Genomic DNA, 12,675 nt, shown 5'->3' on the forward strand with positions numbered 1-12,675 from the left:
CGCTTAACCAACTGAGCCACCCAGGCGCCCTAGAGAGATTTTTCTTATGTTCCCTAAAAACTGAAACCTCTCAGTGAATAATAAAGAACGGCAAAACCCAGGACTTTAACAGAAACAACAAAACTCGCAAACCTGAAAACTATCATTCCTTTAAGTGTTCACACTACCAAATGAATTGAAAGATGGGCCGTCTGCTTCATCAAACAGGAGGACAAATACCACTACTATAGCAAGAGCTCTGGTATTTCACAAGACCACTGTCTGCAGCTACTGATTTCAAACATATTATAAAGTACCTAATATGAAGACCTGGTAACTCTAATAATGCTGAAAACACAGTAGGTATTCGAAACTATCGGAAGGGCACAGTTCAGAGTTTCATGTATATGTCTGTCCAGGTGGTGCCGGGATGGATAGCAGACATACACTACTCTGCACATGGACACGCCTCACATTTTGTAGGTCTCAGCGTCTCTAACCTGGCAGTTCTTCTTCATTGGAATTAGTGTGACAGAACTGAGAATGTTTAGGACAGTGCTCATCAGAGAAATGGTAGCTTTTTGTAATTTAAGCCTTGTTCAGAAGCCAGTTCCTCCCCATCTGGCTGGCTCTCTCAAGAAATTTGGGTTCTGTAAGAACCTAATGGTAATGTTCAGTGCCTTAAAACATCACCTGAAGTGGAATACTTCTTCCATGGAGAGACCCTTGGTAATAAATGGTCTTACAGTAAATGTTAAGGAACATTGAAACAGTTCTAGAATTCAATTGCTTTTTAAGAATAGTAATATAACCAAGGCAGAAGCAGAACAACTGCAAACTAAACTAAGCAAGTTGTTAAAGACTAAATAAAACAAAAACACAATATTCTTATCCATCATCAAATTCAAATACAGAAATGCCCTAAAAATACCAACCCCCCCTCCACAAGAATAAAACACCTAAACGTGGACTTCAGCCTACCTTTTGGTATGTATTAACTGAATCCAGACACCGTACAGCATCTCTTTAAGCCCAGCTGAACCAATCTGCCTACCTTAAATCTCAGGACATTAACATGCACTCCACTCATAGGGCCACTGACTGACTGTTAGAGAAGTACTCGGCCAAGGCCTTAATAAACACTTGCTGACTCAACGCACACTATAAATGAGTCAATAGGCACCCAGAAATTTTTTGCTACTCATTTTAAATTCTTCAGCCCTCTAACACTTACTGATTATAGGACTAACTACCAACTTAAAAGCACAGAGAGACTTTTATTTTTGAAGAACGGCTTCTCTCTCTCAATTTGGACTGGGAAAAATAATTACCCGCAGGTAGACCACGGGATGCTTATTAACGGCAAGTTCAATGGCATACGAGGTCAATGAAACATGAACTCTGGTAATACTAATTTACCAAATGTTTACTAAGCAACTTCCGTGTGCCAGACACTGTTTCTAGGTTTTGGGGATGCAGCCATGAACAAAACAGACTCTCTAGTATAAAATTAAGTCCTTTAGGTTTTTGAAGAAACTACATGCATATATACTCATACATACTTAGTATTTATACTTACACGTGTATGTACAGAATATCCAGTAAATGCAGTATATATTTTACACTAAAATGCACAGAAATTCTGAGAGCTATCTTATGAGAAATTTGGCACCACTAGATCCATTTATTTTCCTGGAGAAATGCACTTCTGTATAATGGAGATCAAAGGAAATACCGTCAGTATAAAAATACTTAATTTATCCCCCCCTTTCAGGGAGTATTAATGCATGGAGTCAAGTCATGCCTGAATTTATTTATACTGTCCTCAACTAGTAAACATCATAATCAGTAGACTGATTCCACTGTTCAGAAGAAATACATTGCTAAAATTTATTATATACAAAGCTTTTGAGTTTGAGTCATTCTTGTAGATAGTTTTACAGTGAAACTGAAATCAAAAGTAGCTAAGAGTTAAAATACCTTTCAACCAATTAAACTAACATCCACAAAATTGGATCGCTTCTAAATAGCTTATCCTTTAGTCTGTAAACACACAAAGTGAGGTGGTAAGTTTTGTAAATCAATTTAAAATTATTTTTACATAAAAGTGCTTAAAGTCTCCAAAGTTTCTTTTTTATTGTATTTTCTGTTTTAGATACGCATCAAATCATCAGAAACTGAAATTATTCAACTGACAAAATAGGTACACTTACACAAAATTCCAAGATAAAGCGAAGAGAGTTAGGTTGAGCCTACGTCAATATCCAACAAGTAAATGCACTATTTACCTGTCACTAATCCCAAACATCCACCAACTGACTTACCTACTAGAAAAGTATGCTACTGTAAAGTAGAAAGAAGTACTATACAGATGGTCAGTGAGCTGTATTTAGACTATCACTTGACAAATCCCAGCAACCATTACCTGACTTACAAGCTGCTATCAGAGGAAAGAAGGGAAAGGAGGAGGAAGGAAAAAAGGGATAAAGATGGGAGTGAGGGAGGCAGGGCAATAAACAGGTACATATAACAGATTTGGGAATCCTTGACTTCTGCTGGAATTATTTCAAATACACAATCTTTTCTTTTGGTTTACCAAAATCTTAAGTACAGCTAGCCTTTGAACAATACGGATTTGAACTGCGCATGCCCACATCAGATACACAGATTTTTTTTGGACAAACACAGTACAGTACTGTAAATATATTTTCTCTTCCTAATGATTTTCTTAATAACATTTTCCTTTCCCTAGCTTACTTTATTATGCAAATATAATATAGAATACATAGAAAACACAAAATATATGTTAATCGACTTTATGTTATAGGTAAAGCTTCTGGTCAACAGTGGGCTGGTCAGTAATCAAGTTTTTGTGGAGTCAAAAGTTACACAGGGGCGCCTAGGTGGCTCAGTCGGTTAAGCGGCTGCCTTCAGCTCGGGTCATGATCCCTGGCATCGAGTCTCACATTGGGCTCCCTGCTCAGTGGAGAGTCTGCTTCTCCCTCTCCCTCTGCCTGCCGCTCTGCCTACTTGTGCTCTCTATCTCTCTGTCAAATAAATAAATAAAATCTTTAAAAAAAAGTTACACAAAGATACTCAACAGTGCAAAAGGGTTGCTCCTAACACTGGCATTTTCAAGGGACAACTCCATATGCCATTTCCCTGTTTGAATTCACAACTGATTCATAAAGCAAAAGAAAATCACCTTAAAAAATGTGAATTGGCTTGATTATAGTAAACAGAAACAGATATAATCCAAATGAGTAATTGAGTTATTCTTTGACCTAATTTTAAAATAAATTCTACTCCTAGAACCAATGAATACACATGGAAATCAATTTTTCAATGATGTAATTCCTCCATTATATACAAATCACTGATTTTCAGTTCTTAGACTTGATTCTTTCACTTGTAAGAAACTCATTTCTGAGTTTCTGAGAAACTCATGCACAGTGACTTCAAAGTGGAAGAAACATGAATTCAGTAATTTCAAATGCCTCCCAACTCAAAGATCCAATTATATTTTTAGAATTTTAGACTGTAATAAATGAGGTTTTCTTGTTTATAGATTCATAGAAAGTATTTTTTTTTTTTTTAACTTTTACTTCACTCTTTGGTACAAAAAAACAACTACTTCTGTTATGAACTGAATTAGTAGCCCTCAAATTCGTATGTTGAAGTCCTACACGGCAATGTACTTGGGAGACAGGCCCTAAAAGTAGGTAAAGGTTAAGTAAGGTCATAGGGTGGGACTGTTCTCCAAAAGAACTGGTGTCTTTTTAAGAATAGGAGAGACCCCAGAGCTCCCTCTCTCCACATACACACAGAGAAAAGGCCATGTGAGTACACAGCAAGAAGGTGGCTGCCTACAAGCCAGGAAGGGAGATCTCACCAGAAACAGAATTTGCCTGCACCCTGATCATGGACTTTAGACCCCAGAACGGTGAGAAAATAAGTACCTGTTGTTGGAGCCACCCAGTCTGTGGCACTTTGTCATGGTGGCCCAAGCAGACTATTATATAGTCTCTAAAACTGAAGAGCTTACATTTTTTAGGTAGTTTTATGCTACTGATAATCCAGCTGAATGAGTAACTGACAGTAACAAAGATGATCTGTTTATAAAGAGAAGAATTTTAAACAATTTGAGTAATTTATTCCCCCAAATTATTTTACATGTTTTTCTAAATAAAACAAACGAAACTGTCATTTTAGAAATAGCACACAGCTTTGAATCTTAAGAGAGATGGACCATGTTGTGCCTGATTCTGAGAGTACGAGGGAACAAAGTCAACAGAGAAAGGCTTGGCGGAGTCTGAATAAGTTAACCCTCATTGGAGAACAGTAACATAAAAATTCTGAGATAGAAATGCTGGTTCTTTTGAAACCATATAGCATTTGCTCTACATGGTAAAGAAAATTTCAGTGGCACAATCCCCACTTCTTATACCTTGCATCAAGACGTTACCAAATTTGGGGCGCCTGGGTGGCTCAGTTGGTTAAGCAACTGCCTTCAGCTCAGGTCGTGATCCTGGAGTCCCAGGATCGAGTCCCACATCGGGCTCCCCGGTCAGTGGGGAGTCTGCTTCTCCCTCTGACCCTCTCCCCTCTCATGCTCTCTCTCACTCTCTCTCAAATAAATAAATAAAATCTTTAAAAAAAAAAAGGTGTTACCAAATTTGATTTCATACTGACCTCATTAATATTCAGAGTGAAGGGAATCTATCTACAATTGGCTCTCACACTGTCCTTAACATTTCTATATTTTCAGTGGCAAGAAGTGAAGTATTAGATCATAGGGTGGGTAATATTTCTGCAGGATTCACCCGTTCTCTCGGTATTAAGAATGAAGCCACTCTGTACTTTCCGTAGAACTGTAGAAGAATACATAGATTCGTATGCATTCAGGGCAATATTTTAAAACTCCTGGAGGTGTGTGTCTGTGTTTATATATAAGTACAGAAACACATTTTACACATGCATACACTGTCAGACATCTATGAAAGGTATTTTATGGTGTGTTCAAGACTCCTGACCTCTGCCCACAGCTTTCTTTTTTTAGTACCATTTCTCAAGTGCTTCCTATATGCCAGGTGCTGCATGGGGGACTCGACATATTTCATTTAATTCTCACAGTCCTATGAGGTAGAGACCATTATCCCGTACTAAGATGAGAAAACAAAGTTTCAGAGAGGTTAAATAATCACCTAAATTCTTTCAACTAAAAAGCGCCAGAAGTAGGATTTATGCCAAAGTTTCTCCGAATCCATAGATTCAGTCCCCCAATCTTAAGGAACTACAAATTATCAAACATAGCATCGTTTGCATACTCCGACATTTTTAAATCATCTTAATCCACATAGGTCTGGTAGCAGTATCTTATAATACCCGTGGGATTACTCAAATCAGTATTGGCTGAGGAGTTCTGTGTGCCTCCTCATTTTCTAGAAGACTACGAAGACAATAATGCACAGCTCCTGTATAATGGTTATGATCTCAGTTGGAGCACCTTAGAAAACTCCTGGAATACAACTGTTACCCTTTCTACAGTGTCTGCCTTCTTTCTCTCTAGGATGGCTCTTTTTTTTCTTAAAGATTTTATTTATTTATTTGACAGGGAGAGACACAGTGAGAAAGGGAACACAAGCAGGGGAAGTGGGAGAGGGAGAAGCAGGCTTCCCGCTGAGCAGGGAGCCCGACGCGGGGCTTGATCCCAGGACCCTGGGATCATGACCTGAGCCGAAGACAGACGTTTAATGACTGAGCCACCCAGGCGCCCCTCTAATAACTGATCTTAAGTAAAGGCATTTGGCTACTACTGCCTGGTAAAATTATTATATTGCCACTGGAAAGAGCAAAGAACCCATTTTCTCGTCCTTCTCCTACATCAAGTTAGATAATACTTGTCAAAGTTCTGTGATGTATTGCACATAGATAAGAAATTATCCTAAGTGTCATTATTTCCCTTCTCTAACTCTGTATGCAAACTGTAGAGGATCCAGGCTACAGATATTTTCATTCATTTTAAAACTACTTATAACACAACAGGGTGCCTAGGTGGCTCAGTTGGTTAAGTGACCAACTCTTGATTTGGGCCCAGGTCATGATCTCACAGTCATGAGATCAAGCCCAGCACTGCACTGGGTGTGGGAACCTGCTTAAGATTCTCTCTCTCCCTCTGCTCCCTCCCCCCCTCAAAAAACAACAACAATAAAAAAGTATTTATAACATAATAACATAAGTCTATTATATATACTAGAACCCTTTACTCCATGATGGGAAAAATTTTAACATTCGAAACATCAAGAAACTCTTGAATTGTATGAATCCCTCAGTCCTTAAAACTTGTCACGGATACGGCATCACAGCTCACTGAGTTCTATATAACAAAAATGAAAGGATTCATGGTCAAATAATTTTACATGTTAAAGAGATTCATTGGAAAGAATGAATGGACTTCTTGGAAGTTTAATATACTACATGCACTCTGTCTCTCTAGAAAAGCCATAGATGGGATTCAGGTACTATAGTTAAAATATGCACTGTGCCTCCCAATCAGACTTTCCTTATCCTATCCCCTCTTAAAAGGCCACTCCTACCCTATGACATAGTGGTTGACCATGTGACATGCTTCAGCTAGTGAAATGAGAGGTAGTGACATGTGCTACTTCTGACCAACAATTTTAAGAGTCACATTTCTACCACCATTCCTTTTCTCCTTCAGCCTTATAAGAGTTATGCATCCCAGAGATGCTTCTTTAGCTTTGGTCGAGGAACAGAGAGGACACTGAGCACAATGGCAGTAGATTTATTAAGATAAACAAGAGTGAGAAATAAATTTTTGCTGCTATAAATCACTAAGATTTGGGACTCTTTGGATAATGAAACATAACTTTGCCTAAGCTGAATGATACAACCGCATATCCTAGATTTACTGGACCCTGGCATCTTTTTGCCATGTAACATCTTCCAGGATTTGCTTCCTAAATTACTCCTGGTTTCACATGGCATCTTTTCTACTTCTTAGTTAATACTGTATTTATGATGATTGTAAATGTGAGCTAGAAGTATATAGTGTCATCTTAAGCTTCTTAAATGTTATCAGCAATTTGAATTTGTGTCGATTTCTTATAGTCAATAAAAAATATTTTATTGAAATAATCTGATTAACATTCAGAAATCATAGATCAGATGGCTACTTAAGGAAAGACTGCCATACTAATGCTGATTAACAATTCAGTGTTCTGAACAGATCAGATAAAGTGTCCAGCTTTACTTTCTATAGATGTATTCATATTCAGCGAATTTAGAATACTGCCACAAATTTAATTTTCTTTAAACCTCACTACATTCAACTCCCTTTTAGATTAACAATTGAGAACATATTTAAAATTTCAGTATCAATATTCAAATATTCTATAGTCTATTCTGCTGACCCAATAAAACCAAAATCAACTTATGCTAACTGGCACTCTTAAATACAGAATTTGTATTTGAAACTTAATTGTGCCTTAAAGAATAGCATAGAAAGGAGGAAAAATGGTACCTAATCCCAATCTTCTCACTGGCACTAAGATTTTGTTGGTGTTTAAATATCATAGTAAATACACATTCAAGCTAAACTGTACATATTTTACAATATATGTATAATCTTAGACAATGACATTCAGAAGAATGGCTCAAAGGCCTTATATTTATACTCGCATGATAAAAGCAATGTTCAGTCATATACTTACTAAAACATGAAGGTAGCCACAGATAGAGACAGATGTGAAAAGCTAACAAATCAAAATACTTAAAAACAGGAAACATTTAAGATTAACTTACAATTACTCAGAGATTAAGTTCATGTCCTGAAAACTGCAACTAAACAATATTCATTTTAATTTACATCAAATTCCTGTCTTTAAATCATCAGTTCGCCACCAAGTGTTCAGACATCAGTAAAGCATCACACATTTTATTCCCAGACTGAGACAACTCTGCATGTAAGTAACCATTATTAAAATTAATCTGAAAATACTATTGCCGTATCTTAAAACCATTAAAAACTTTTCTCCTGAAGAAACAGCTTTGAAAATAACTTACTTGTGTACAAGGACAGAGTTATAGTATCTATGAGTTTCAGAGTCTGATATAATTTGACACATACATACTTTACAACCTCAACTTTTTCTTCACTGTGTGGTTTTCAAATTCAAAACAGTTTCATAACACTGCTATACTTGCCTCTATTATTTTTAACAGATTAAACCAAACACTCCATAATGCTTTGATACTGGTTCATTTTTTAATCAAAGCTGAAGGCAGTACACAAACAGCAATAGCTTATGGGGAATAGATCGATTTAGTATTTATTTAGGTATGTAACCTCAATTTATTCAAGTCAAAACTTTTTACCAACAGCACATCACTGTGGAGAAACAAATCAGAGATTGTGAAATAGTTAATTTTTTTAAATTCATGATTTTAAAGGAAGATTTAACTTACTTGATGATGGAGATTAAAATGTCACTTTAAAAAAAGAATAATTCACAAATAAAACAAACCAAAACAAAAACGACCACACAAAATTATCACACTTCCCTGATCAATACAGAAGGTGAATGCATCGGATAGGAAAAAAGTTGAGACCAGCTCTGACAGCACATAGTTCTTGACTGCTTCACTGCTTCTAGGTAAGTAAGATGCACCTGCAGTGCTGCTCTTACCCGTCAAGTCAAGACTTTCCATTGTGATTTTAATGGAACATCAGAATTTCCAGCTTCTGTGATGCAGCAGGATTCTGTGAAAGACCCATAGCAAAGTGGTTAAATGGTGAGCCATGAAGGACTTTCAAACAAAGCTGACACTTTGTCCTTTCGCAAAATTATACCCCCCGCAATGAATAATAGCCAAACAATCAAAATCGGGCAAATTATTAAAAATCCCTATGCTAACACTATTTAGAGAAAGCAGCCTAAAGTGTTTTTTGTCAACTTTAACAAAAAGACAGTCACTAAAATTATTCAATGGGAATTCTGAGATTAAAGTTACAGATACAAAGATTTACAGGCAAGCACTTCTCAGGTTTTTAGCTAAAATCAAGTACAGAATTGCCGGCAAATCCTCTGGAAAAACAGGATGTTAAACTGACATCCTAACTAGATTCAGGTTATTTTAAATGACTGGCCCAACACAACCAGATAAGCTGTGGTTAGGATATTAATATCTTACCATTTATTTTTTAGATGTTTTAAAGATAATGAGTGAAGCAATAGTTTTTTAAAAAAGGTGAGGAGTAGGGGGAGACATCCACAGAGATAAAATGTTACCAAAAAAAAAAATACTTTCTAGCTGAAAATGATGAAGTAAATATAAGAAAGAGGATCAAATCAGCAAAAGGTTGTCCACAAAAATTAAATGGAATATTTTACATTAATAATACTGCAAATATAGACACATATACCTAAATTGCATCACTTTTAAGAATTAAGTTATTTCAGCTTCTATGTGAAATACAATTGTTTAGTTTCTAGGATGCTTCAATGGTAGTATACTAAATTCACACTCACCCAAGAGAGACAATTTCCTACCCCACTGCAGATTATGATATTTCTTTACAACCAGCAGGCTATAACATACTCTAGAAACTGGGTATCACTTACTGGCTTGCAGCTCTATCAATATTATCAGTCATCTTATAGCATAACTGAAGTTTTATCCCTAATCAGCCACTGTGATATGGAAGAACTTACAATAAATATCAAAAATGTGTAATGATTCATCTGAGTAATCCTATATAGACTTAGATGATTCAATTGTCACCCAGTGCTACTGAAGAAAACAATAGCTAGAAACAACGAATAAAATATTAAATGGTCTCATGTGGCTTCATACAAGATACTACTATTCATCCATATTTTTTAAAACAAGAGCATGGATGAAAAAATAAATCCAGATCTTTGAAGCAAAATATAAAAGACACATATGAATACTTCCAAATTAAATGACTATGTTTTTAACTAAGGAAGCATACAATTCCAAAAACCAAATGGTGGTGTGAAGTCTATTCTTAATTATCACAAAACAGGCAACTAACATTATTAAAAATACTGTTTTAAAAAATACACTACCTCGGGGGGTGGGAGGATGGGTTAGCCTGGTGATGGGTATTAAGGAGGGCACGTACTGCATGGAGCACTGGGTGTTATACGCAAACAATGAATTATGGATCACTACATCAAAAACTAAGGATGTATGGTGATTAACATAACATAATAAAAAAAATACACTACCTCATATATTTAATCACATAATTTTCTTCATATAAATCCATAAAAGCCGGTACAGAAAAAAAAAACCATAAAATAAACAGTGCAAAGAAAAAAAAGAAACGATGTAAAATAAATGAGTAAAAATCACGAATAAGTAACCATAAAAGACTGTCAGGTAAATAAATTGGTATAAACAAAAAAAAAATTTATATTTGCCAAAATTGGGAAAGGAGGGTCCATCATTAATTGACAGCATCGATTTAATTCTTATTCTGGCTTAAAGATTCATTTACTTTTTCAAGAGTGAGCACATGTTATCTGAAAAATAAAATATGGTAATATATCCTATACACAGAACTTCTTTCAGGAGCTCAAAAATAAATTCTCACTAATCTTTGGGTACCCTTCTCGATTAGTTTGTTTCTATAATCAGTATATCATATATATATGTATATATATGTGTGTATATATATAAAATCAGTGTATTTATAATCTATCAATCTATCAATCAAAAAATGGACCACAACTACACCTTATTTTGATTACAATTCAGTAATGTATCAACTGTCTTACAACTATCTCTGGATAAGTCAGGAGGGAGAGGAAGAAGGCTGACTATGCTGTGTATGCCATGGCCAGAAGGGGTTTTAAAACTCAGGGTAACAAAGAAAATCTTGCTGGACTTAACTGACTAGGAAAGAGAAGCCAGAGGTCAAATTCAAGGCTGAAGATCCTGCCTGAGACAGACTCCCTTTGAGTTCTCTGAGAGCCAACCTTAGAGACTCCAGATTGTATCTGGCTCTTACAGATGCCCACATGAGTAGCTTCAGAAAAGCAGTTTCAGCATAAGCTGCTCTGCATTACAAATACTTGACAAGGTGTTGCGATTTGCTGGAACTGGGGTGGCTGTGTGATGGGTCAGAAGGACGGGGCTTGCTGGGCGAGCAGGGGGAAAGGCCTCAGGCTGGGCCTGTGTTCTCTGAGTCCCACTTTGGCTTCCTCTCAACCCTCATTCTCGTCCTTAGAGCTCCCTGCCTCTTTAAGGATCCTTCTCAAGGCCTGTTTCCCCCCGTTACACTGCCTCCCCCAGAGGACGCATACCTAGCAGTACCGATCAGGCACAGCTCAGGATTCCCCCTGAGAAACTTCATGGCAGGTGGGAGAACTATCTATTAATATCTATTATTTACCTCTTACCACAAATTGGGCATCTGACTTGGCATGTGAAAAACCTATCTTAAAGATCGGGCCTAAGCAACCACTGAAAGATCCCAGAGCAACTGGCTTTCTGGCACAGCTTACACATTGCCCCTTGGGGTGCTATGTTTTGAAAAGCCTATTATACTAAAAAGGTGAGGTGCCACTTCTTACAACGAGACAGACTCCCAATTATTGTTAATGTACAGTATAACATTCAAAGGCACATCATGGTAAACTCCCCTTTTAGGCCAACAGTGTGTGTTGTGTGTTTTGCACCCTGATGTCATTACTACCCGGTCAGTGCAGAAGGGACTCCAAGGCAACCATGTTGCCCACTTACATGGAGGAATATTTAATCCCCATGAATGACTGCTTTTCTGATGTTTTCATCAATTCTCCGGGTAATAGATTAAGCTTTAACTAACTCATTTTCATACATAACCTTAATTCAATCAAGCTCAATAAAAGTCATTCTGGACTGCAATTATTTGCTAAGGAACAATTACATTCAAATGAAAAAAAAAATTGTTAGGCATGATACAATGCATGTGCAGATGCCTCTCCATTTATGGCACCAGAAACAACAAAAAAAATAGCCAAACGGCTAGAAAAGGAAATAGATTTTTCCTCATCCTCCTGAAAAATAGAATACTCATGGTTTTACACCTGAACAAAACAAAATGGAGAACCCAAGAAAGCACATTTGAAAATTATTATTTTCAATGTTTGTGTTTTGAAAGAGACTGTATTTCTAATCTAAGAGTCAGCATGACCTCTGAAAGCCAAAACAAGTCCAGGTCACAAATAACAGTCTTAATACCCACTCTTGCGCTAAATCTTTCACTGGTTTCCTCCATTTTCCCAGCGACATGTAGTCCAATCCCCATACTTTACAGTGCAGCTTCTCTTAAAAGATTTTTCCTGTCTTAAAACTACTTTTTTACATGAGTACAATTTTTATATTTTCCTCAACTCTCTCTTTTATATACTACATGCTACAAATAAAACTTAAATACAAACTCCAAGCTCTTCCTTCTGTGGGATATAGCATATGTGTAGTCTAGCCTTCCGTGTCCTGTGTGTGCCTAAGGCCTCCCACCCACCCCACTACACTGTACATCCCTTTAGTCTCCTCAGTAGTGGCATCAGGCACATTATTCAATAGTACAGTACTGAAAAGGCATACCAGCTGTTTTGCAATTTTGGCCAATGAATTCCCCACCTCAGGTCACTGTGGCCCACA

The 12,675-nt window shown here is 36.8% G+C and overlaps 1 protein-coding gene across 11 annotated transcripts in view; it reads right to left on the reverse strand.

Moving 5' to 3' along the window:
* Positions 1-12,675, reverse strand: part of BBX (BBX high mobility group box domain containing) — a 273,335-nt gene that overhangs the window by 153,596 nt on the left and 107,064 nt on the right. For 5 of the 11 annotated variants that reach the window (XM_081797437.1, XM_081797439.1, XM_081797442.1 and 2 more), the window contains one exon: positions 8,688-8,761. The exons of the other annotated variants lie outside the window; for them this stretch is intronic. The gene's annotated coding sequence lies outside the window, so the exon portion shown is untranslated. The remainder of the gene's footprint in view (positions 1-8,687; positions 8,762-12,675) is intronic. 11 annotated transcript variants of the gene reach the window in all.

This window comes from Leptonychotes weddellii, chromosome 1, assembly GCF_054177405.1.
Source record: "Leptonychotes weddellii isolate Sample4059 chromosome 1, ASM5417740v2, whole genome shotgun sequence".
Taxonomy (NCBI): Eukaryota; Metazoa; Chordata; class Mammalia; order Carnivora; family Phocidae; genus Leptonychotes; species Leptonychotes weddellii.